The sequence below is a fragment of the Hyperoodon ampullatus genome (genome assembly GCF_949752795.1).
Source record: "Hyperoodon ampullatus genome assembly, chromosome: 7".
Lineage (NCBI taxonomy): Eukaryota > Metazoa > Chordata > Mammalia > Artiodactyla > Ziphiidae > Hyperoodon > Hyperoodon ampullatus.
In genome coordinates, this window is record NC_136920.1 from 78,407,726 (window position 1) to 78,432,980 (window position 25,255).

A 25,255-nucleotide genomic window follows, 5' to 3' on the forward strand; every position below is an offset into this window, starting at 1 on the left:
ATATTAACTTGCCCTTTATTTTCTTTCCTATTTAGAAATAACCAGCTTTAAGACAAAATTACTTCCTTTTTCTTTAACAAAATAAATTCCTATTCTTCATACCTTCTTTTAATGAAAACACACATCCTATTACCCTGTATACTAAAATGTTCTCATTATTTCTAGTGGCTTTAATTACATATTTAATTAGAATTCTCAAGTCCTAAAAACCTAAATTCCTAGTGAAAATTAAGAAGTAAGCAATTATGAGCTGTTCTTTACATAGCATTCTGTAGATTGGCAAATTTATAAATAAATGCTATTTATAATTTCTAAAAATATGTGCTTTCTTATGGAAAATGTCTCAGTGTGACACCAAACATATTTATTAATAGTCTTAAATATCTTTACTTTCTCTGTAAAAGGAAGCCAATGTTTAGTAATTAATATTTCAGTATATTATTTTATTTGGAAAAGACCTCGATATTCAATGAATTCTCATCATTTAGCTTAATTTAGTTAAACTCTAAAATTCCAAGTTACTAAAACGTCCAGAAAAGCTATTTTTAAGTAGACATTCCTAAAACATAATTATTCCCAGAGTTCACCTAAAAACTCTTGTCTCATTTACCTCTATTTTATTCACTTGTTCTCAAAAATTATGTTTAGATTACCCAAGAAAACTTTATGAGACATTAGACCAAGTCAGCCATTATCCCAAATTTAATATTGAATATTTTTCAGATCACATGAATCTGAAATTCATTCAAGTTAGTTTCTTTTATCTTTCTGAGAATTTCTGTAAGTGCTTAATTTCCTTTAAGTCAATTAAATAGAGCTCATTTACAAACTAACTTTGATAATACCATCCAAAGGAAAAGAGATATATTTATAATGTACACATGGATATACATACATTCCAGACAAACAGAGATCTCACAGTTTTCCTGCCTGAGTTTAAAAAGGACTCTTCTCCCTTTTTTTCCCCCCTCAGTCTCAGGAATTGGCGATGGTATAGACAAGAGTGAGTGAGAGTACATTAGAGCCCAGGGTAGAACATTTACATTTCAAAGGCACAGGGAGAAAAATGTAAGTTCCTCCTAGTAAGATTTGTTTCCTTCTGGTCAGAATAGTGAAGAGATACTTTTAACAAGCCAGCTTTTTCATTCGCAAAAACAAGTTTTAGAATGTCAAAAAGTGCCCCATCTGGGTCATTATTCTCCAGAGCCTAAAGAATACTGTGACCACATGATTTTAGAAAAATATCACCTTCTCCTTTTCATGGGTATGAGCCCATGAAACTAAGAGCTAAGAATTTCCCGATTCTGCAAAATACACCGTAGGGAATATAAGATGAAACAGAGCTCTGATTACCCATTCTCAGTTGTTTATGGCTGGTAATCTTAAAATCTCAAACAAACAAACAAATGTAGTCTCTCAGGGTTTCAAACTCCTCAGCCCAAAAGGGAAAATCCCAAGAAATGGTTAGCCACTGACAGACCCAAATGGCTAAGAGAATGAATACCCTGGTATTATCACACACAAGTTCCACTACTTACTAGAGAAATCTCAACCAGCAAAGCATGTGTCTTTTTCCCTTTACCACAGAAATCAAAAGTGCCATGGGCCAATGATGCCTGGTCAGTGGCAAGTGTTCAGGGCCATCTCTGAGACAAAGGTGCTCAAGCAGCTGCTGAGTAGTATCCATGAGCTGCCACTGGTCAGGGGCCAGTGTGCTATGGTTGAGATGCCCACTAGGGATGGTGGCCCCTTCATGGTTGCCCAAATTATTGCCAAACCAAACACAGATTCACTCACCCAATGCAGAGCAAAGCCAATCTACTGATACCAGTTGTGGTGAAGGAAAGTACAGTGTTTATTTGCAGGATGCGAAGCAAGGATAACAAGCAGCTAATGCTCAAAAGACCCAAACTCCCTGAAGACTTTTGGGCAAGTGTTTCTAAAGACAACATTAGGAGTGAGGGTCTCAGGGTGAATGATCAGTTCATGGACATTCTTTTGATTAGTTGGTGGAGAGGTGACAGGGTGATATTTTGGGAAGCTTAATCATCAGCCTTCTTGTTCCAACCAGTCTGGGACCTACATGCTTGTGATCAGCATGTAGTCAAATCCTCCATCAGGTGGAGAGCCTTAGTGTCTACAAAAAACGCTCAAGTGTCGTGGTCCATACGTGGGTTGGAAAAGAATTTCCAGACACAAGGCAGAATGTAAAGAAGATAGAATTTATTGGAGGAAAGTGTCTCTGCCAGAACAGCAGGCTGACTTCCTAGTAGTCTGGGGGAGTGGACCCCAAACATGTGCTATTGATCAGTTTTTATAGCCAGAAAACAAAGGAATGCTCCAAGGTGAAAATTTCGTTTACTAATTGGTCGAGGCACATATACTTTCCTTCTATAGGGTGGCAGTGGGACAGGGAAGATGCCTTTTCTTATTTGGGACAGGTCTCATCGCCCAGCTGGGCTGAGGAATTTCATAACCATCACAACATGGTGGGGAGGGCAATTAAGGGTCTGATAAGGGGTGTAACGCTGACACTTTTTCAGAGAGGGTTGTCCTTTGTCCTTGAAGCACCATTGTCCTTGGAGCACCACATCAAGGATATGTGTCAGACTGTTATCTATATCCCTTGAGGAGAAAGGGATATAGACAACACTGTTTTTCAATCTATTGTTACTTTTCTTGCTTGACTGCTTTTCCTTTGTTTCTGAATTTTGTCAGTTCTCTAATCATTAACTGCTCTCTGGAAATCAAGGGAGGCCTAGGAGACTAAAGCTTTGTTCTACAAACAAGAAGCAGGGAACACTGGGAGTCTGTCACTGGGAAGGCCCCACAGGATCCTACTCAGTTTCACAATCATGAATAAAGTTGTTTCTATGAACGTTCATGTACAAATTTTGTGTGGACATATTTTTCTAATTTAAATTCCTAGGGGGTGAAATTAGGGGGTTGTATTAATGCCGAACTGTTTTCCAAAGTAGTACATCATTTCACATTTTCTTCAGGACTGTATGAGACTTCTGGTTGTTCTCCATCCTTACTAACATTTGATGCTATCAATCTTTTTAATTTTAGTCATTCTAGTAGATGTGAAGTTATTTGCATTGTGGTTTTAATTTTTCTTTGATGACTAATAATGCTGAACATTTTTAAATGTTGCTTATTTACCATTCATGTATCTTCTTTGGTTAAGTGTCTTATTAAATTTTTTGCCCAATTTAAATTAAATTGTTTGTCTACTAAGTAGTGTTTTAGTAAAAGCTGGAGAAGAAGCAAGTTTGGCTGGATTACAGAAAACAAGGGGGAGAGTGGTAGGAATGAGGCCAAGAGAGACATGGGAGAAGGGGAGAACAGATCAAAATGGACTTTGAGGCCTTGGTGAGAACTTTGGATTTATTGTAATTAAATTGAATTCACTGGATGATTTTGAGTGTAGAGTGGCACAATCAGGCTTAAATTTTAAGGGACCACTTTGGCAGCTCTGTGAACAGGCCAGAGGAATGGGAGTAAACACAGGATAGACCAGGAGGTTATCGCAGCAGTCAGAAAGAGAGAAACTGGTTAGTTGCAGTTCTGAATGACCTTTCCCCTCACTCTTGTTCCTGACATTCCAAACTGCATAATTTCAGATGTGGAAGACTGAGAAATTTCCTGGATTTTCTCAACAGAATAGTGACTTACTCAAGGCCTTTAAGTGGAACACACTCTACTGAGGGTTGAGAGAAAGCTGACAATAGTGGCTTGCTTAGCTTAACTCAGTGGTTATGGTTGTTAGTTGTGGTTGCAATATTATGGTTGTGTGACTCTTTGGTTAGTATTCACTTTCTCCATCTTGGAATATACGTTTGATGAGGATGGAAAAATGATCTCTGTTTTTAACTCACCACTGTAGCCTCAGTTTGAGCACAGTGCCTGCCAATTAGCATTTAGTCAATGGGTTTTTTTGTAGGGGAGTGAATGTGTGTATGTGTGAGGGAGAGAGAGAAGAGGGGCAGAAACAGAGAGGGGAAGAGACAGACATAGGGACAGGGGAACAAGTCCATATTGCAAAAGAACAGGACAATATTTTCTGTGAGTAGAATGCTCAGAGCCTGTGTACTGTGTTCTTTTCTACTTTCTCAGGTTAGATTTATCACTTCATAAATTTTCTTTATCTTATCCAAAATGAATCTACATTTTTTTTTCTTATAAGTATAAAGAAAAAGATTTTTGGGGGGGGAAAATTTTTAATGTCTCACTACAATTCAAGTGCCATACATGTCTCTTTCTATTATTTGTATATCTTGAAAATATACCAGCATTATTGTCTAACACAAAGGAGGCACTAAATAAAATTTTTTCTTTGAAACATTGGTACTATAAATTATAAGAGACAGGAGCCATGTTTTCACAGCTCTGTTTCTTGAGCACCCAGCCCAATGGTATTGTGGAGATGGAATAACAATCACCATGGGCACAGGTCACTGCTGACAAAGGGACTTGCTTTCTCTCTAAACCATTTGACTTTGTTGGTGCCCAGGGCAGGATGCTCCAAAATATGCCTCAGTGGAATATTCCTTTGAATTAAAGTTACTGAAGAAATGACTGATGCAAGAGAGACACACTGACCTTCCTATCTGTCTCCATGAAAGCAGGAAATTAATATCTCATGTGAATGGTGCCCTCCCTGTACCAGGAGGTAGAAAGACATCATTAGCACCAGAGATAGGGAATGCAGGGTCAAGAAGGCTGTATAAACCTTGTGACTGCTTTAACTCAAGAAGGTTGGCAGGGACATTTCTTCCTCCTCAACAGCTGACAAGACAACCAGGAGGCTGGCTAAACCCTGCTTCCCACCACAAGACTGCTGCAGCTGAGAGATCCTAGGACACATGACAAAGGCCAGCAGAAGGTAAAATTTCTTATCTCCTCAACTTCCCAGGCCTGTAAGGTCTGGTGGGAGGGAAAGTGCTTAAGAGTCTCCTTTTCTCTATGTCTAAATTTAGATTAGCAGAAGAAAATACTTATGGAGGAAGATCCTTGTGACATAGAAAATCTGGTTTTTGGAAATGAGTAACCTCGTCTCAGTTTTTCTTAATCCTTTCCTCCCAGAGATAGTCACTGTTTTTCTTTGTCTCTGTCTCCTGAGTCATGTTTCATAAGAAGAAAGAACCATAGGGCAGAATACAGGCATAGGCCCTATAAGCCTGCTGTTTGAGACAGCCTCACAGACTGGTGAGTTAACAGTTCTCTCCAGTCCAGTGCCTATTAAGACAAACTTTGCTGTCAGTCCTCTATATAAAAACTGGATGAGATTTTTCCTTCTGTATTTTTCTATGTCCTGAGAGTTTGGCTTTTTGTCCAGTGAGAATATTCTCTCTGGTCTCCACCATCTGGATGGTGTATTTACTGGGGTGCATCTGGTAACCAGTTGAATTGACTGGGGTTCTGAGACACAAAGTCATAAACAGCACACTGTAGTCTTGTTGTGCCAGCTGTCAGAGGAGTTTGTCCTAAGGGGACCCAGTCCATAAGGGGCCTTTGTTGTTTCAACCTTCATTGCCTTTTTAGTGTTGGAAAAGTCCCATTCCAGCAGCATATGCCTGATGTCACAGATTAGTAGGTTTGGGGTCAGAGGTGCCTCAAATTCCCAGGAGAGACCAGGGACACAGTTTGCATTATACCACCCTTACTGCCTGTGCAATGAAGGCCTTTGCTTTCTTAGATTATCCTTGGAAATGAATATTCACATTATAGGGGCTATATCATCCGTGCCCTCTCCATCTGAAAGTATGCTTATTTCATCCATGGTAAGGATTTATTCTAAGCCTGAAAAGTTACCTCTGGGTCGTTCCATAAAAAGGCTTACTGATTTGAGTCACTATTTGAAATTAATGAAAGGTCTTACTCCTCAATGGCCAGATGATGGATCCTTTAAATTTGCTGTATTTAAAAGATTACCTTTTTGAGAGCTCTCATCATAAACAGCTGTCATATTGGTATTTATGGAAGGATCAAATTGAAAGGAAAAATAATGTATAACAGCTAGCCTTAGGGAATCGTTATTAAGATGAAATAACAGAAATTAAAGATCCAACATGAATTCCCCTTTTTAAGAAAAATTTTAAAAATTGCCCCATCTCCTCAGCAATTCCTTAGGCCCTCCTACAAATAATTAGGAAAAGATCAGTTGGAAGCCAATATTCAAGAGCTAACAGAAACAATTATCTTTGTCTTCCAAATCTCTACAAAACCAGAAATGCAACTTAGGAACAAGTCAAGGTCCATTTATCTTCACCAACCCTGAAACCTATTCCTCTCAAATTCTTGCAGATATTATAAAAGTTGAGGCTAATTGGAGCAAAACTGTCCTGTACTTAAGAAGAAAAAGTTTTTCAAATAATAATTACCCTGAGACTTACGATAATAGAAAAATACACTCCAAAACTCACAGAAGAAAATTTACATTTTTTCTCTGTCCCTTAAAGTTATAAATCTTACCATGTCTTTGAAATGTAAACACAGCCACATTGCCTGAGACTGAGCCCAGATTATCTCAATTGTTAGAACCTAAAACTAAAATTTAAAGAAAAAAAGGAAAGAGGTTTGTTTTTAAACAAAAACCACCAGAAAAACCCTCTCTTGCTCAAACTCTAAATCACAGTCTCCTTCAAATTGTTTATCAAGGGCAAGTACACTTAAAGGGCAAGAAGACTTAAAAGTCTTCTCCATAAATAATAAAAGACTGTAGCTATCTGAGTGAGTAAACTTAATTTATTCCAACAAGCAATATAAAAATTCTCAAAAATATAACAAAAACGAATACAAATATTTTTCAAATTCACATGATCTAGGATAATTTTTGGTAAGTAAAATCTAGTTCAGGTTTAATGGTTTAATTAATACAGACATATCTTAAAAGTTATCAGCATTAAGTATAATAGCTTTATGCTATGTAGTTTTACTAAAAGTCAAATAAGCTCATGTTATCTCTTTTACAAAATTTCTCAGAAAAAAGTAATAATAATAATAATTTAAGATGATGGCTAACACTACTTTAACATCTTATGAAATTGTCATGAGTAATCTGAGTGATTGTTAAGAACAAATTAATTAAATAGACATAAGATAAGAATTCTTTTAGGTAAACTTTTTTTAGCAATAATTGTTTTTGCTATGTCAACTTAAATAGTTTTCTAAATGTCTTTGATAAATTGTACCCTTAGAGTTTTGCTAAGTTAAATTAAATGAATTGAATGTCTAGATCATTTCCAACTAAGATAAAATACTGAACTATTAATTGCTGAACGAGTCTAAGTTTACCTACTTTTGACCTCTTATTACACACTAAATATGTTTGGTTCTATTAGTAAACATGTCTTGTGCTTCATTAAAAGCTTGTACTATGAAGTAGAATATGTTTCTAGAAATTATGAAATGTATTTATAAGTTTGCCAAGCCACAAAATACTTACACAGTTAATAATTTTTAACTTTATCTTTACAAAAAAATTAAAGCTTCAAAGGATTAAGAATTGTAAATAATATATGTGGTTAAAGCTACTAGGAATTATAAGGAAATTAGAATATGTTTTGGGGTGAAAAAAAGTGTAAGGTATGGAGATGTTTTTGTTAATGTAAAAACTTTGTTAAGTGATTTTTGTCCTAAAGCTGGTAACTTCTAAATGGGAAAGAGAACAAGGGACAAATCAAAATGGACAGAGAAAGTTGTAAGAGGTTTGTTAAAAAGGAATCTTTAGAAAGGAATTTTATGTGTAGTCAGGTCTAAGATTGGAATGAATTTAATAAAGTGATTGAGTTTTAATATCCAAAGTAAGCTGGTAGAAAATTAAATTTTGTTTTTTCTCTCTTTTTGCAAAATTTTCTTAATTATTGGTCTGCTCTTAATGAGAAATTGTAAACAAAGACTTTTTTTTACATTTAATGTAATCTGTCTAGCAAAACAAATATTGTACATTTTGTCTTTATGAGTCTTTGATAATTTTGAAGAAAAACTGAGTGCTTTCAATATTAAAAGAGCTAAGTCTTTTTACACTATTTAACTATCTGTATTTACATGTGAATCTTTGTCACTTTGATTAAATTGATAACTAAATATTAATTCACAGTGACATATGATCATATTTGACAACGTGTTTTAAAACATTTTTATTTTTGAAAAAGTAGATTTTCCCCCAAGTCAAATTCTAAATGAAGTCTTATTGACCTGGAAATAACGTTCAGGTTTTCCAGAGGCCCCTTGGAACACCTTAAAAGATTTGTTTTATTTATTAGAAAAGAGAGCTATGAAACTCATTAGGCTTATTTGGTATGTTACTTACATGGGAAGCATTGCTAAATAAATGATCCTAAACTCTAGGTTATATCCTAAGGGTGAATGTTATTAATATAAATGTTCTCGAAAGTATATGAAATTCCTAAAATTGGATATGTCCTAGTATAATGTTATCAGTCATAATTCTAGTTATTATCTTAAATGTTTTGTGTCACAGAGGTAAATTTTCTTGTCAATTCCATTAGAATGAATCAAATTTTTAGTAATGGATATTTGTCTTTTATTACTTAGACAATGGTTTTACTCAGATGCTTTTACAAAAGCTTCCTGAAAATGTGTTTCATGTTCAGAGAAATTCATGGAAAAGGATCTAACAAGTATTCTAGAACACAAGTTTCTGATGAATTTCAAATCATTACACTGAACTGAGTAAGAATTTACAAAACTCTAATGGAGAAATTGACGGTTTCATAAAACTTCTAACAAAAGATCAAACAAAACAAGAATTAATTACATGGGACTAAGTAAACTGAAGAAGATGGTTATAACATTTTATGATTTAAAAAAAAATTTATTTATTTTATTTACTTTTGGCTGCCTTGGGTCTTTGTTGCTGTGTGTGGGCTTTCTCTAGTTGCAGCGAATGGCAGCTACTCTTCGTTGTGGTGCATGGGCTTCTCATTGCAGTGGCTTCTCTTGTTGTAGAGCATGGGCTCTAGATGCATGGGCTTCAGTAGTTGTGGCTCATGGGCTCTAGAATGCAGGCTCAGTAGTTGTGGCGCGTGGCCTTAGTTGCTCTGCGGCATGTGGGATCTTCCTGGACCAGGGCTTGAACCCATGTCCCCTGCACTGGCAGGCAGATTCTTAAACACTGTGCCACCAGGAAAGCCCCATTTTATGATTTTTTTCGTGGTACGCGGGCCTCTCACTGTTGTGGCCTCTCCTGTTGCGGAGCACAGGCTCCAGACACACAGGCTCAGCGGCCATGGCTCACAGGCCCAGCCGCTCCACGGCATGTGGGATCCTCCCAGACTGGGGCACGAACCCATGTCCCCTGCATCACAGGCAGACTCTCAACCACTGCACCACCAGGGAAGCCCTATGATTTTTAAATTTGAAACATTGCTGGGTTTTTTTTTTAAGTTTTGTTTCTCCAAATGTAGGAAAATTTGTTTTTCTCTCTTAAGCTTAGAGCAGTATGGTAAATTATACCCTTGTAAGCAAAATTGAATCATTTGTCTTTTTCTCCCTACCCGATTCCTCCAGAATTCAGAAGCTTTCAGTGAACATTCTTATTTTCTTGGCAATATAGTTATTTGCATAATTTCAATAAAAATCTGTTTTCCTTATAATAGCACATAATTGCAAACATTGATTATATTAGTAAAGTTTTGCCTAGAATGTCATATTTGAGAGAGATATACATAAACTTAGGTTTGACCAAACAGCTTTAAGAAACTAAGGTTGACTTCATGGAGCCAATAAAGCCCCTTGGGATAATAGTGTGGTACCTTGCTTAGAGTTCCCAGCAGCCTTACTAGCTGAGTAAGGAAGGTCACGTCCTGGCAAATGCAAGAACCTCAGAATATTTGGGGGACATTGAGGAGAAGAATTCACCCAAATCTATAGATGTCAAATGATTGGCTTGGCTTCTTAGCCTCAAGGGACTATTAAAAGTTTAATCTGGAGATTCCTTATAAAAAGTTCCAGCAAAGCAGATTTAAAAGAGCCTATATGGGAGATTTCCCTCTAACCCTGGAGATATTCTGCAGAGATAGTGGTTGACCAGAGGTAAAGCCTGAAGTCCTTCATGAATTTCAATCAAAATTGAACTTTAAGAAGCCAGAACTCCTCACAGTGACATTCAGGAGAGAGGGTAGAGACAAAGATGGCAGAGTAGAAGGACGTGAGCTCACCTCCTCTCATGAAACCACCCAAATCACAACTAACTGCTGAACACCCATCAACAAAAAAGACTTGAACATACAAAAAAGACATTCTACATCCAAAGACAAAGAAGCTACAACTAGATGGTAGGAGGGGTGCTTTCGTGATATAATCAAATCTCATACCTGCTGGGTGGGCGACCCAGAAAGTGGAAAATAATCATCATATCACAGAGGTTCTCCCACAGGAGTGAGAGTTCTGAGACCCACGTGAGGCTCCTCAGCCTGGGGACATGGCAGTGAGAGGAGGAGATCCCAGAGCATTTGATCTTGAAGGCCAGTGGGACTTGAGGGCAGGAGCTCCACAGGATTGGGGGAAAGAGACTCCACTTTTGGAGGGTGCACACAAGGTTTCATGTGTACTGGGACCCAGGGCAAAGCAGTAACTCCATAAAAGCCTGGGCCAGACCTACCTGAGGGTCTTGGAGGGTCTCCTGGGGAGGAAGAAGTTGGCTGTGGCTCACTGTGGGGGCAAGGACACTGGTGGCAGAGAACCCAGGGAATATTTTTTGGTGTGAGCTCTCCTGGAGGTCACCATTTGGGCACTGAGACCTGGCCCCACCCAATAGCCTGCAGTCTCCATTCTGGGATGCCTCAGGGCAAACAACCAACAGGGTGGGAACACAGACCCTCCCATGAGCAGACAGGCTGCCTAAAGTTATTCTGATCCCACAGCCGCCTCTAAACACCACTTGACACAGCCCTGCCCACCAGAGGGAGAAGACCCAGCTCCACCCACCAGTGGGCAGGCACCAGTCCCTACCACCAGGAAGACTGCACAAGCTCCTGGACCAACCTCACCCATCAGGGGGCAGGCACCAGAAGGGAGAGGAGCCATGATCCTGCAGCCTGAGGAAAGGAGGCTACAAACACGGAAGGCAGAGAAATGTGTTCCAGATGAAGGAACCTCATCAAACTCCAGAAGAACAACTAAGTGAAGTGGAGATAGGCAATCTTCCTGAAAAAGAATTCAGAGTAATGATAGTAAAGATGATACAAGTAACTGGAAAAAGAATGGAGGCACAGACCAAGAACATAGATGAAATTTTTAACAAAGAGCTAGAAGTTTTAAAAAACAAAGAGAGATAAACAACTGAAATGAAAAATACTCTACAAGTAATCAATAGCAGAATAAATGAGGCAGAAGAATAAATAAGTGAGCTGGTAGACAGATTGGTGAGAATCACTGCTTTGGAACCAAATAAAGAAAAACAATGAAAACAAATGAGGACAGTCTAAGAGACCTCTGGGACAACATTAAATGTGCCAACATTCACATTTTAGGGGTCCCAGAAGGAGAAGAGAGAGACAGAGGGGCTGAAAAAATATTTGAAGAGATAATAGCCAAAAACTTCCCTAACATGGAAAAGGAACAGTCACTCAAGTCCAGGAAGCACAGAGAGTCAAATACAGGACAAACCCAAAGAGGAACATGCCAACACACATGAATCAAATTGACAAAAATTAAAGACAAAGAAAACATTAAAAGCAACAAGAGAAAAACAACAAATAACATACAAGGAAACCCCAGTAAGGTTATCAGCTGATTTTTTCAGCAGAAACTCTGCAGGCCAGAAGGGAGTGGCCCAATATATTTACAGTGATGAAAGGCAAAAACCTATGACCAAAAATACTCTACCCAGCAAGGCTCTTATTCAGACCTGACAGAGAAATCAAAAGCTTTATAGACAAACAAAAGCTAAGAGAATTCAGCACCATCAAACCAGCTTTACAACAAATGCTAAAGGAACTTCTCTAGATGAAAAAGAAAATGCCACAACTAGAAAAAAAGAAAATTATGAATGGGAAAGCTCACCATTAAAGGCAAACATACAGTAAAGGTAGGAAATCATCCACTCACAAATATGATATCAAAACAAGCAATCATGAGAAGAGGAGAGTACAAATGCAGGATATTGGAAATGCATTTGAAATTAAGAGACCAGCAACTTAAAGCAACTTTATATATATATATATATATATATATATATATATATACACTCTGCTGTATCAAAACCTCATGGGAAATGCAAACCAGAAATCTACAATAGATACACAAAGAAAAAGCAACCCAAATGCAACACTAAAGATGGTCATCAAACCACAAGGGAAGAGAACAAAAGAGGAAGGGAAGAAAAAAGAGCTACAAAAACAATTAACAAAATGACAATAAGAACATACATATTGATAATTACATTAAAAGTAAATAGACTACATACTCCAACCAAAAGACATAGACTGGCTGAACAGATACAAAAGCAAGAACCATATGTATGCTGCCTACTAGAAACTCACTTTAGGTCTAGACACCCACACAGACTGAAAGTGAGAGGGTAAAAGAAAGGTATTCCATACAAATGGAAATCAAAGGAAAGCCAGAGTAGCAATAGTCATATCAGACAAAATAGACTCTAAAATAAAGACTGTAACAAGGACCAAGAAGGACACTGCATAATGATCAAGGAATCAATCCAAGAAGAAGATACAACAATTGTAAATATATATTCACCCAACATAGGAACGCCTCAATATATAAGGCAAATGCTAATAGCCATAAAAGGAGAAATTGACAGTAACACAATAGTATTGGGGGATGTTAACACCCCACTTTCATCAATGGACAGATCATCCAGACAAAATCAATATGAAAACACAGGCCTTGAATGACACATTAGACCAGAAGGACTTAATTGATATTTATAGAGCATTCCATCTGAAAGCAGCAGAATACACATTCTCCTCAAGTGCACACGAAACATTCTCGAGGATAGATCACACGCTGTGCCACAAAGTGAGCCTTGGTAAATTTAAGAAAATTGAAATCATATGAAGCACCTATTCCAAACACAATGCTATGAGATTAGAAATCAACTACAAGAAAAAAAACTGTAAAAAACACAAATACATGGAGGCTAAACAATATGCTATAAGCAACCAATGTATCACTGAAGAAATCAAAGCAAAAATTTAAAAATACCTACAAATGAAAACAAAAACACGAAGATCCAAAACCTATGGGATGCAGCAGAAGCATTTCTAAGAGGGAAGTTTATAGTGATAAAATCTTACCTCAGGAAACAAGAAAAATCTCAAATAAACAACCTAACCTTATACGTAAAGCAACTAGAGAAAGGAGAACAAACAAAACCCAAATTTAGTAGAAGGAAAGAAATCATATAGATCAGAGCAGAAATAAATGAGAGACAAAGAAAACAGTAGGAAAGATCAATGAAACTAGAAGCTGGTTCTTTGAAAAGATAAACAAAATCGATAAACCATTAGCCAGCATCATCAAGAAAAAAATGGGGAGAGCTCAAAGCAATAAAATTAGAAATACAAAAGAAGTTACAATGGACACCACAGAAATACAAAAGCTCATAAGAGACTACTACAAGAAACTATATGCCTGTAAAATGCACAACCTAGAAGAAATGGACAAATTCTTAGAAAGGTACAACCTTCGAAGACTGAACCAGGAAGAAATAGAAAATATGAACAGACAAATCACAAGTCCTGAAATTGAAACTGTGATGAAGAAACTCCAACAGGGCATCCCTGGTGGCGCAGTTGTTAAGAAACCACCTGCCAAGGCAGGGGACACGGGTTCGAACCCTGGTCCAGGAAGATCCCACATGTCACAGAGCAACTAAGCCCGTGGGTCACAACTACTAAGCCTGCTCTCTAGAGCCCACGAACCACAGCTGCTGAGCCTGCATGCCACAACTACTGAACCTCACGTGCCTAGATCCCATGCTCTGCAACAAGAGAAGCCACCTCAATGAGTAGCCCATGCACCACAATGAAGAGTATCCCCTGCTTGCCACAACTAAAAAAAGAAAGCCTACATACAACAACAAACACCCAATGCAGCCAAAAATAAAATAAATAAATAAATTTATTTTTTTTAATTTATTAAAATTTATTTTAAAAAAAGAAACTCCCAACAAACAAAAGTCCAAGATCAGATGGCTTCAGAGGTGAATTCTATCAAGCATTTAGAGAACACTAAACACCTGTTCTTCTGAAACTATTCCATAAAATTTCAGAAGAAGAAACATTCCCAAACTCATCCTATGAGGCCATAATCACCCTGATACCAAAACCAAACAAAGGTACTACAAAAAAAGAAAAAATAAGTCAATATCACTGATGAACATAGACTCAAAAATCATTTACAAAATACTAACAAAGTGAATCCAACAACACATTAAAAGGCTCAGACACCATGATCAAGTGGGATTTATCCCAAGGATGCAAGGATTTTTCAATATCCACATATCAATCAGTGTGATACACCACATCAATGAATTCAGTAAAATCACAGAATACAAAATTAATACACAGAAATCTCTTTCATTCCTATACACTAAAAACAAAAGATCAGAAAGAGAAATTATGGAAGGAATCCCATTTACCATCACATCAAAAAGAAAAAATACCTATGAATAAATCTACCTAAGGAGACAAAAGACCTGTACTCTGAAAACTCTAAGATGCTGATGAAAGAAATCGAAAGTGACACAAACAGATGGAGAGATATACCATGTGCTTGGATTGGAAGAATCAATACTGTCAAAATGACTATACTACTTAAGGCAATCTACAGATGCAATGCAATCCCTATTAAATTACCAGTGGAATTTTTTTTTAAAGATTTTTTTCATGTGGACCATTTTTAAAGTCTTTATTGAATTTGTTACAATATTGCTTCTGTTTTATGTTTTTGTTTGTTTGTTTGTTTGTTTGTTTTGGTTGCATTGCATGTGGGATCCCAACTCCCTGACCAGGGATTGAACCTGCATCCTCCTCATTGGAAGGTGAAGTCCCAACCACCGGACCGCCAGGGAAGCCCCCACCAATGGCATTTTTCACAGAACTAGAACAGAAAATTTTAAAATTTGTATAGAAACACAAACCCCCAAATAGCCAAAGCATACTATGAAAGCAAAATGGAGTTGGAGGAATCAGGCTCACTGTCTTCAGACTATATTACAAAGCTACAGTAATCAGTATGGTACTTGCACAAAAACAGAAATATAGATCAATGGAACAGAATAGAAAGCCCAGAAATAAACCCACACAACTATGGTCAATTAATCTATGACAAAGGAGGCAGGACTATACAATGGAGAAAAGACAGTCTCTTCAATAAGTGGTACTGGGAAAACTGGACAGCTACATGTAAAAAAATGAAATTAGAACAATTTTCTAACACCACAGACAAAAATAAACTCAAAATTCATTAAAGACCTAAATGTAAGACTGGATATTATAAAACTCTTAGAGGAAAATCCAGGCAGAGCACTCTTTCACAGCAGCAATATCTTTTTGGATCCACCTCCTAGAGGAAAGAAAACAAAAACTAAAATAAACAAATGGGACCTAATAAAACTTAAAAGCTTTTGCACAGCAAAGGAAACCATAAACAAAACAAAAAGACAACCTACAGAATGGGAGAAAATATTTGCAAATGATGAGACTGACAATGGAATAATCTCCAAAGTATACAAATAGCTCATGCAGCTCAATATCAAAAAAGCAAACAACCCAATCAAAAAATGGACAGAAGATCTAAACAGACATTTCTCCAAAGAAGACATACTGATGGGCAAAAAGCACATGAAAATCTGCTCAACATCGCTAATTATTAGAGAAATGCAAATCAAAACTACAATGAGGTATCACCTCACACCAGTCAAGAGTAACCATCATCAAAACGTCTACAAACTGTAGACTACAAAAATGTTGGAGAGGGTGTGGAGAAAAGGAGTCCTCCTACACTGTTGGTGGGAATGTAAATTGGTTCAACCACTATGGAGAATATTATGGGATTCCTTAAAAAACTAAAAATAGAACTACCATATGATCCAGCAATCCTACTCTTAGGCATGTATCTGGGGAGAAAATTATACTTCCAAAAGATACATGCACCCCAGTGTTCAGTGCAGCACTATTCACAATAACCAGGATATGAAAGCAATTTAAATGTCCACTGACAGATGAATGGATAAAGAAGATGTGGTACATATATACAATGGAATATTACTCAGCCATAAAAATGAATGAAATAATGCCATTTGCAGTAACATGAATTGACATAGAGATTATCATACTAAGTGAAGTAATTCAGAGAAAGACAAATATCATATGATATCACTTATCTGTGGAATCTGAAAAAATGATACAAATGAACTTAATTACAAAAGAGAAACAGACTCACAGACTTAAAAAACAAACTTATGGTTACTAAAGGGAAAAGGTATGGGGAGGGATAAATTAGGAGTTTGGATTCACAGATACACACTACTATATATAAAATAGATAATCAACAAGACCCTACTGTATAGCAAAGGGAACTCTACTCAATATTCTGTAATAACCTATATGGCAAAAGAATCTGAAAAAGAATGGATATGTGTATATGTATAACTGAATCATTTTGCTGTACACCTGAAACTAATTCAACATTGTAAATCAACTATACTTCAATATAAAATTAAAATTAAATTAAAAAAAAAGAGATTAAAAAAAGAAGTGTCTTCCAATGCAAGGATCAGATCAAAGAACATGAATGGAATGTTCCTACTGGGACGATTAGGAGGATAACACATCCTTGGTAGGTGCAGAGCCTGTTCACTTATCCTCCGACTTTCCTTGTTCCCTTTCTCTACTACATCCAATTAAGCAGATAAAAACTTTGAGAAAGCTGCCTCTTCCTTCACCAATGCCAAGCAGGACAAACTCAAAGAGCCATTTGTCTGTCTGTCTTCCTCTGATGTTGCTTCTTCATGTTTGAGCTATTGGGAGGAGAGAGAGGCAATAAACTCTCTTAATAAAAGCAAAAAATAAAAATAAAAAATAAGCCTATATGGTCAGTCACAATCCTTGCTATACTTATATAAATAAGACCAAGTTTATTGAATCTAGACTTATTTTGCAAACAAACTTGTCTTAATTTGGCTATCTTTGATAGAAATGAGGGTGATTTTAGAAAGAAAAATTATCTTTCGATAGAAACCAAAATACATATTGTGGATATTAGATTCTAGTGCTATTAATTTTCCTTGAAGTTTTGTTAATTACCTGAAAACTGGACTGTATCCTGAATTTTTCTAGTTTCCTCCACTACCTGACTACAACTCTCCAAACTAGTGTTTCCAAATTTTCTCCCACCCTTTTGACTTGGAATAATTGAAACTAAAACTGCCTTTTTTTCTGAAGTCCTGCATACTGAAGGTAGATATCTTAATATAAACTTCAGAGAAATCTCCACAGCAGCTCATGTTTAGACAGTCTTCTTCGTTCCTGTTGCTATATGGACCACTCAGAAAGTTTACCTGAACATCTGATGGACATTCAAACTACAAAAGATGCTTTAACCCTGACATTTAGAGATCTTCTCAACTGTCTACCCTCAGAACTCAAAAACTGATATGAAGTTTGCCTCAATTATTAACCATTGTTTTTTTGTCTCCATAGCAATGCCTCTTATTAAATACCTGATTGCTTGTACAGTAAGCTTAACTTCTACTTGGAAATACTGCTTTGGAAGAGAAAATTAAGGTAAAATGATCATATGGATGGACTCTAATCCAATATGACTTGTATCTTTATAAGGGGGGAATATTAGAACACAGACATGCACAGACTGAGGGGCAACCATGTGAGGACACAGCGAGCAGGTAGCCATCAAAGGAGAGAGACCTCAAAGAAACTAAACTTGATACTTTGATCTTGGACTTCTAGCCTCTAGAACTCTGAGAAAATATATTTTTGTTGTTTAAGCCACCTAGTAGCCAGTGTGGTCTTTTGTTATGGCAGCCCTAGCAAACAAATACAATCACTATTAGGGAAAAAAAAATCATGTGCTTTGTTATTCCAGTAGAATGATTTTAACACTGATTACTTCTTACCTTGAGATTATAAAAGACAGTGATAAACATTACTGTAGAGTATATATGAGTTGTGTCCTATGAAACAAAGGTAGTTAACAAACACCTCTCAGCTGTAGCTGATGCCATGTGTTCATCTGATCAGCAAGAGGACATGAGTGGAAGGGAGAACCTTTTCTGCTTCAGACAAGCAACTTCCTGGCTTACCCTGAGTATGACAAAGAGGGCCATTGCTTGGGGACCAGGTCTCCAAGCAGTCACAACAAGCCTCAGGAACCCACAAGAAAATTGTGAAGGAAGAATATTACTAGCCAGGCCCATATGAATCTTTTCCTCCCATCACTGCTCTTTTGTGAAAAATTCTTCCAAATACACATTTTTGTCCCAAAATATCATGTTGGACGCTCGCTACTAGGAGCAAATTTTTCTAGCATCTCTGTTGGATGAATTTTCACACTTGCAAAATCACTCAGAAAAGAGTTCATCCTCCCAACACCTCCCCTGCACCAGTGTCCCCCTAAACAGCATCTGACCACAATATGAAGGAACTTACCTCCCAGGTAAACAGGTGCTTGAATGTGATTTAATTATCTCTGCATCCTCTCCCTGGTCTCCCTGTGAAATCCAGTCACCTCTTTGCATTAAAGCATTTCTGTGAGAAGCCCTGTAAGGTGCTGGCTATTCTCAATTCTGTCCTGCTGGTTTCTCTGAAGTGCCTAGAAGCTGTCCTCTCCACACACAAACTGTTCTGACAAACTTCATTTGAATGATTTGGATTTTAATTCTCAATTTGCTTCTGTTCCTAAGCCTTAAGGCTTTTTTTTTTTTTTTTTTTTTAACCAATTCAGAAAAAAGCATCATTAAAAAAAAGACAAGGTTGGGCTTCCCTGGTGGCGCAGTGGTTGAGAGTCCGCCTGCCGATGCAGGGGACACGGGTTCGTGCCCCGGTCTGGGAAGATCCCACAAGCCGCGGAGCGGCTGGAGCTGTGAGCCATGACCGCTGAGCCTGCGTGTCCGGAGCCTGTGCTCTGCAACGGGAGAGGCCACAACAGTGAGAGGCCTGCGTACCGAAAAAAAAAAAAAAAGACAAGGCTCCTCGCAGATCTAACATGCTAAGCTTTAACTTAGTACGTTCTTAGGACTGATGTTTTCCAAGGAACAAACTTTCTTGTTTCCTGTGCAATAATAAAGGTTTGTTATAAAAGTTAAGTACAAAAAGTGAGAAAAAATAAAAATAGTGGTATCTTCACAGTTGAGTTCTTAACATATTTTCTGATATATGTAAAAGAGAAAAATTGGCAAAATGAGTACCAACATTTTTAAAAATAATAATTAAGCCTAAATCCCTGGATTTACCAATTTTATAAAATAAGAAAGTAACATTTTATAAAATACAATTTTATGAAATATGATTTTATAAAATTTGTTTAGCTAAGTAACAAATGATTTGCCCAAAAAACAGATTTAGCAGGTGGAGTCCAGGGGGCACATTCTACAAAATAAATTTATTGACACTGTAAAGGGTTACTAGCATAAAATTGTGGTGGGAATAAAAAGGGCAGTGACCTTCTTCCTGAAGTTTAGGAGTGATCCCTGAACTGAGAGATATCTGAGTTGAAGTGGTCACTGGAAACAAATGGTAGAGACAAATCACAGAGAGCAGACTGTATCAATTCCAGCTTCTGGACTCAGAGAAGGAAGGAAGAGCTTCAGATTTCATTGCAGAGAATGAGGCTGAGAAACTTTAAAATCAGATGCTTTTTCCCAGATCCAGGGGGCCAGCTAATGCACAAAAATGCTTAAAGCCACATAGGTATGTCACCTTTATTTCCTAGAGAAGATGTTAGCATTTTCTAAATCCTCATCTACCGTGCCTGGCATGCATTATTTTATAGCTTTCTGGAAGTTTCATCAGCACCACTGGTATATCTGTAGTACGATGTGTCTGTGGAGAGTACAGAATGCAGGTCCGGGCTGGGGGCAACGGACTCTTCTAGCTACCACAGTGAGTGGTGCCCCTGCAAACCTGAGTAAGGAAGACAACTTGCCTTTGGGTGGGTAGTGTTACAATCTGCATGTCTAGGGGCACAAATGTAAAGACCGACCCTGTTCTGGGAATGATGATGATTCTGACTGACCTCAAAGGGGTAATTATGAAACCCCTGGATCATCAGGATCTGGATGTTCCCTACTTTTTCCATGGTGTGATCATGACAGAAAGTGTGGCTGTAGATATCTGGGAACATTTCCAGAAATGTCCTCCTGTAGGAGTTAATTATAAAGTAAATGTGTATAAAAGAGAAAATAATATTGAAACCTGTCAAGGGGAGTAGATCTTAAGGGTTAATATTGTAGACGGATTACTTTGGAAAAAATCTTTTTCCCTTGGAGTATTAAGAAGTCATCGCATAATTGCCATCTCTCCACATTTTGTTCTAGAGTGCCTGGTTTATTGATATCAGTGTGAGACCTGTTTTAAATAAAAATCTATTTGTAAAAATCCAGATCTGTAATATGTTCTAAATATCATTATAGTATCTTTTAACTATAGATTAAAAATCACTTCATTTTCAACAAAATATTTTGATGTAAACATCAAATGTTTTGAAAACAAAGGGGATCTGTTTTTGTTGTTTTCTGTTTTATCTAATTTTTGTATCCATTTTGTCTGGGCATATTAAATGGTAAAAATATTTATAAGATTTGCACTAGGTGAATCTTCTTAAAAAGAAAATACTGAAGGCCACAGAGTCTGGGAATATTAATATCTTTTTAATAGATTGATCCCCCTTGATTTCTTATTCTGGAGTAAAGGTACAAGTTTGTTTTGTTTTTTGTTTTTTGTTTTTTTTTTCGGTATGCGGGCCTCTCACTGTTGTGGCCTCTCCCGTTGCGGAGCACAGGCTCCGGACGCGCAGGCTCAACGGCCATGGCTCACGGGCCCAGCCGCTCCACGGCATGTGGGATCCTCCCAGACCGGGGCACGAACCCGTGTCCCCTGCATCGGCAGGCGGACTCTCAACCACTGCGCCACCAGGGCAGCCCAAGGTACAAGTTTTTCCATGAAAATTAGACACACAAATCATCTGACAGAATGTATGACAGATGGAAAATGATTGATGGGAATTTTGCTTTAATGCACACTGTTCATTGTAATTTTGCCCAGCTTAATGAACTGTGAATTAATAATGAGGAGCAACACATTCAACGTATTATAGTAATAAAGTGCTTTTATGGACATTTTTCATGTTTCCAGACTTTCTTGGCCACCCTGAACAATTTTAACTCAAAGGATTAAAAAATAATTGCTTATTTAACTGTGTTAAAATAGTCAACTTTGAAAAGGATATTTTCCTGTATGAACTTTTATCTAATTGATTCCATTTTGTTCTGATCAGTAAACTTACCTGAGTAAGCTGCACTATTTAAAAAAAAGTGATCTGATAGAGTATTAGATGACATACATGACCATAGTCCATTGTTTTCTGATTCAACGACATAAGAGAGTAAAGTGAAAAATTAATAATTATACATTTTTTAATTAGGAGAATAGAAAAACTAAATTTCTTGTAGAAATAAGCCCAAAGAGTCCTCGTGTCAGCCCTGCTCCTCTTAAAAGACCGCGACGCTGTAATACCAATGGATAATCTGGGAGAGAACCAGCTGTCATTAAAATAGATTTTACCAAGGCAAGGACAATAGGTTGCTTATTAGCAGTGAGAAATCAGTAGTCTTTTAGAAGTGTACCCTTTGGAAAGTGTGAGCTATATAATAAATGAAAGCCTTTCATTATTCATTGTTATAAGCCAAATGTAGATTAAATGTACACTACCTTCAATTCAGATATTAAGATATCCTTCCCTCAGTAATTTTATGAGGTAACATGTATAATGTCAAGCATAGGCTAAGTCATATATTTTATAATCTTTCAAAAAATTTTAAAGCAATGTGTTAACCCTATAATGAATATAAAGTGGATCCTAACTGCATGTCTTAGAAAATGTGCATTTCATAGAATTATTGAAGAATGAATCCTTAATAGCCCATCTTTTTAAGTATGTTAGCTGAACGTTATGATTGTGTAATATCATTTTAGGGCATTACCACATTTTAAGAAATAAAATAATATCCAGAAGCATAATTTTGCCAGAATGTAAAATTTAAAACCAGAAATTTGACTTGTGAAAAATCCTCACATGATTATTGGCCTGTTAAAAAATAAAGCAAACCCCACAAACCTGATGCAAGCTATTATGTGCAAAATAATGTGCTAGTTACACAGCCCTCTGGGAAGTGAATGTGAGTCCGGATGCTTCTTTCTTGGTTTATTTCATTCCTAGAGTACCTTTGTTGCAGGTTTTTCTTATGTTTCCAAAGGAAGCAAGTAAGCCATCTCAAGTTTAACTTCTGTCCTCAATAAAGTAAAAAATGTGCCAGATACCATTTGACTGGATGATAACTAAACTGGACAAATATTTTCTCTCACTGGAGACTGACAGTGTTTTAGTTGTGCTTAAAATTTGTGATTCTCCTAAAAAAAGGGTACAAATGAAAACTTATGGTTACCAGGAGATAAGGGGGGAAGGATAAATTGGGAGATTGGGATTGACATATACACACTACTATATACAAAATAGGTAATAATAACCTACTGTATAGCACGGGGAACTCTACTCAATACTCTGTAATGGCCTCTATGGGAAAAGAATCTTTAAAAAAAGTGGACATATGTATATGTATAACTGGCTCCCTTTGCTGTACACCTGAAACTAACACAAATTTGTAAATCAACTATACTCCAATAAAAATCTTTTAAAATAAAAAATAGAGTACTACATGCATTTCTAAGAAATAAACATTATTTTCTTCATTCTTCTCAAATAAATAAAAATAAAATAATGTAATATGTGATTTTCAAGCTAATGAACACCTAAGAATGAAATTTGAAAATCTACATTTGGAATGTATAATTCTTTTGTTCAGAGGCAGTGACATTCCAAAAGAACAAAACTTCTCAAACATTTCCCCATTTAGAGTAATGCTGACAGTGAGTGTCTGGTGGATCTCAGAGGGGCACAACTGATAATATATTTATCATGCTGCCAGTTTGCTAAGTGGTTTCATATTCACTAAGAAAGACTTGTCAATGGATACTGAAGAATAGATGTGAGGTCTCTGTGAGGTCTCTGTGTGTTGTCTCTGGGTGAGATCTCTGTGTGAAGTCTCTGTATGAGGTCCCTTTGGAAGGTATCTCTGGGAAATCTGTTAAATCTGTGCTAGGTTTCTGTCTGAGGGTCTGTGAAGCAACATGAGGTCCCTGTGTGAGGTCTCAGTATGTGATCTCTGAGAAAGGTGTTTGCGTGAGAAGTCTCTCTTGAGAGGTGTGTCCGTGAAGTCTTTGTGTATTGTCTCTGGGTCTCTCCATTTCTTTTTTTCTTTTGGTCTCTCAATTTCTTGTCTTACTGTACCTTATGGAAGACGGAGCAGCAAGAGAAGGGCAAAGGGACTTGCTTCTTTCTGTTTTCTTGCTGTTCCATCAGCATCACCTGTCTGTGGCACTCTCCCAGCAGGAGCCAGGGGGGTCCAAGTCCAGCTTCCCCATATTCCCAGAACTCACTTCTGGGTGCCCCTGAGAGGACCCAGCAGCAGCCAGGCTCAGGTCCCAGCCCTGTCAACTCTTTCCTCTGGGTACCGACCCCTCCCACAAGGCCTGGCTCCACTCTCACTGCTCTGCCCATTCTGGAGGCTGCCTTGGGAATCGGGGCCCAGAGGTAGGGCCTGGCTCCAGGGAGAAACCAGGGGTGTGAGCAGTCCTGTGCTCACTCTGCCCCCTCCACCCCAGGTCACAGCATTTCCACATGTTGAGGGGCCTGACAGGGATGGGGGATGGGGTCCATTTCTGTTGTCATCTGGATCAGGGGCATCAGCTGGAACAGAAATCTCCACAATGAGAAAGACACCACCTGGAGCTGTGTCCACCATGCGCCCTGCACATGGCAGAAAGCACCAAATCACTCTAGAGGAATTCTTCCTCATCTCCCTGCTTTTCCATATGGATGGGGGTCAGGAGACAAGAAAAGCTGTGCCAGAAGCAGATCAGTGGAACACTCCTGGATTGCACCCTGCCCCATCCACTTTGCACAGGTCACCTCCACACCACCACAAATCCTGTCTGATTGCTTCTTCACCTGCCAGGCTCTGGGGTGATCAAGGACTGGGAGACAGGCAAGGCTTACTACACAATCACAAGCCAGTCCCCACCTCTCTCCTGGAGCAGTCCTTGGGCCATGTGTTTATGTGAAGGTCACCAGACTAGGAGTCACATCCCAAGTTCCCTAGTCCTGGCTTTTACACCTATTGTTAAGTTATCCTTTCTACAAGTCAAGAGGTGATGATGTGTAAGCTTATTAAATATAGTATTAAGAGATTAACCTTCCCTGATTTGCTTTACTTCTATAAGTTTGACCTTCTGTTTTGACCTAAAGGTGGTTTCTCTAGGTCTGTGATCTTAGAGTTGGAATAGGGTAGAGACCCTGGCGTGGGGCCATGGTGAGCTACTGGACCCTTAACTTTTCCTCCCCTTTAGGCCTTTAGATGGTGGTTGTATGTCAGGGGGCTGCTCTTTCAGAACTGCAATTTATGGGAATCTGGTACCACTTTGCCTCCTTCCTTGGATCCAATGATTTTTCTACACCTACATCCCACCCTAAATTCACAGTGTTTGACCATCAGATAGTTACTACCCACAGTCACACCCCTATTCCATTCATCCAAAACTCCTTCTCTGGGGTTAACATAGAGTGGAAGGTAGGTGACCCATGAACGCAGCCATTCATTTATATGGGACTGGACTCAACACAGCCCTCAGCAGCCTCCCTGATACTCCCCCCACCTACACACACAGAGCTGGAAATGCCATCCTTGCTGCTGCTCTAAAGTGTAGGAAAAACAGAGGTGGGGGAGGGTGATGCTGTACATTTTCTTATGGCTAAGCTAAAAGGGGTTCATAGGGCATATCTCAATCCCAACCTTCATCAGAGAGAGAAGGAACTCTTAAGAGTAGATGTTGTATATTCCCTACCAAGAGATCCAGGGGCAAGATTTCTCCTGTTTCTGAACTCACGAGCCCATACTCTATTCCCCCCA

The 25,255-nt window shown here is 38.0% G+C and overlaps 1 protein-coding gene across 1 annotated transcript in view; it reads left to right on the top strand.

The window, feature by feature from the left end:
- The window catches only part of LOC307055622 (BCL-6 corepressor-like), a 792,095-nt gene that overhangs the window by 670,047 nt on the left and 96,793 nt on the right, over nucleotides 1-25,255 (top strand).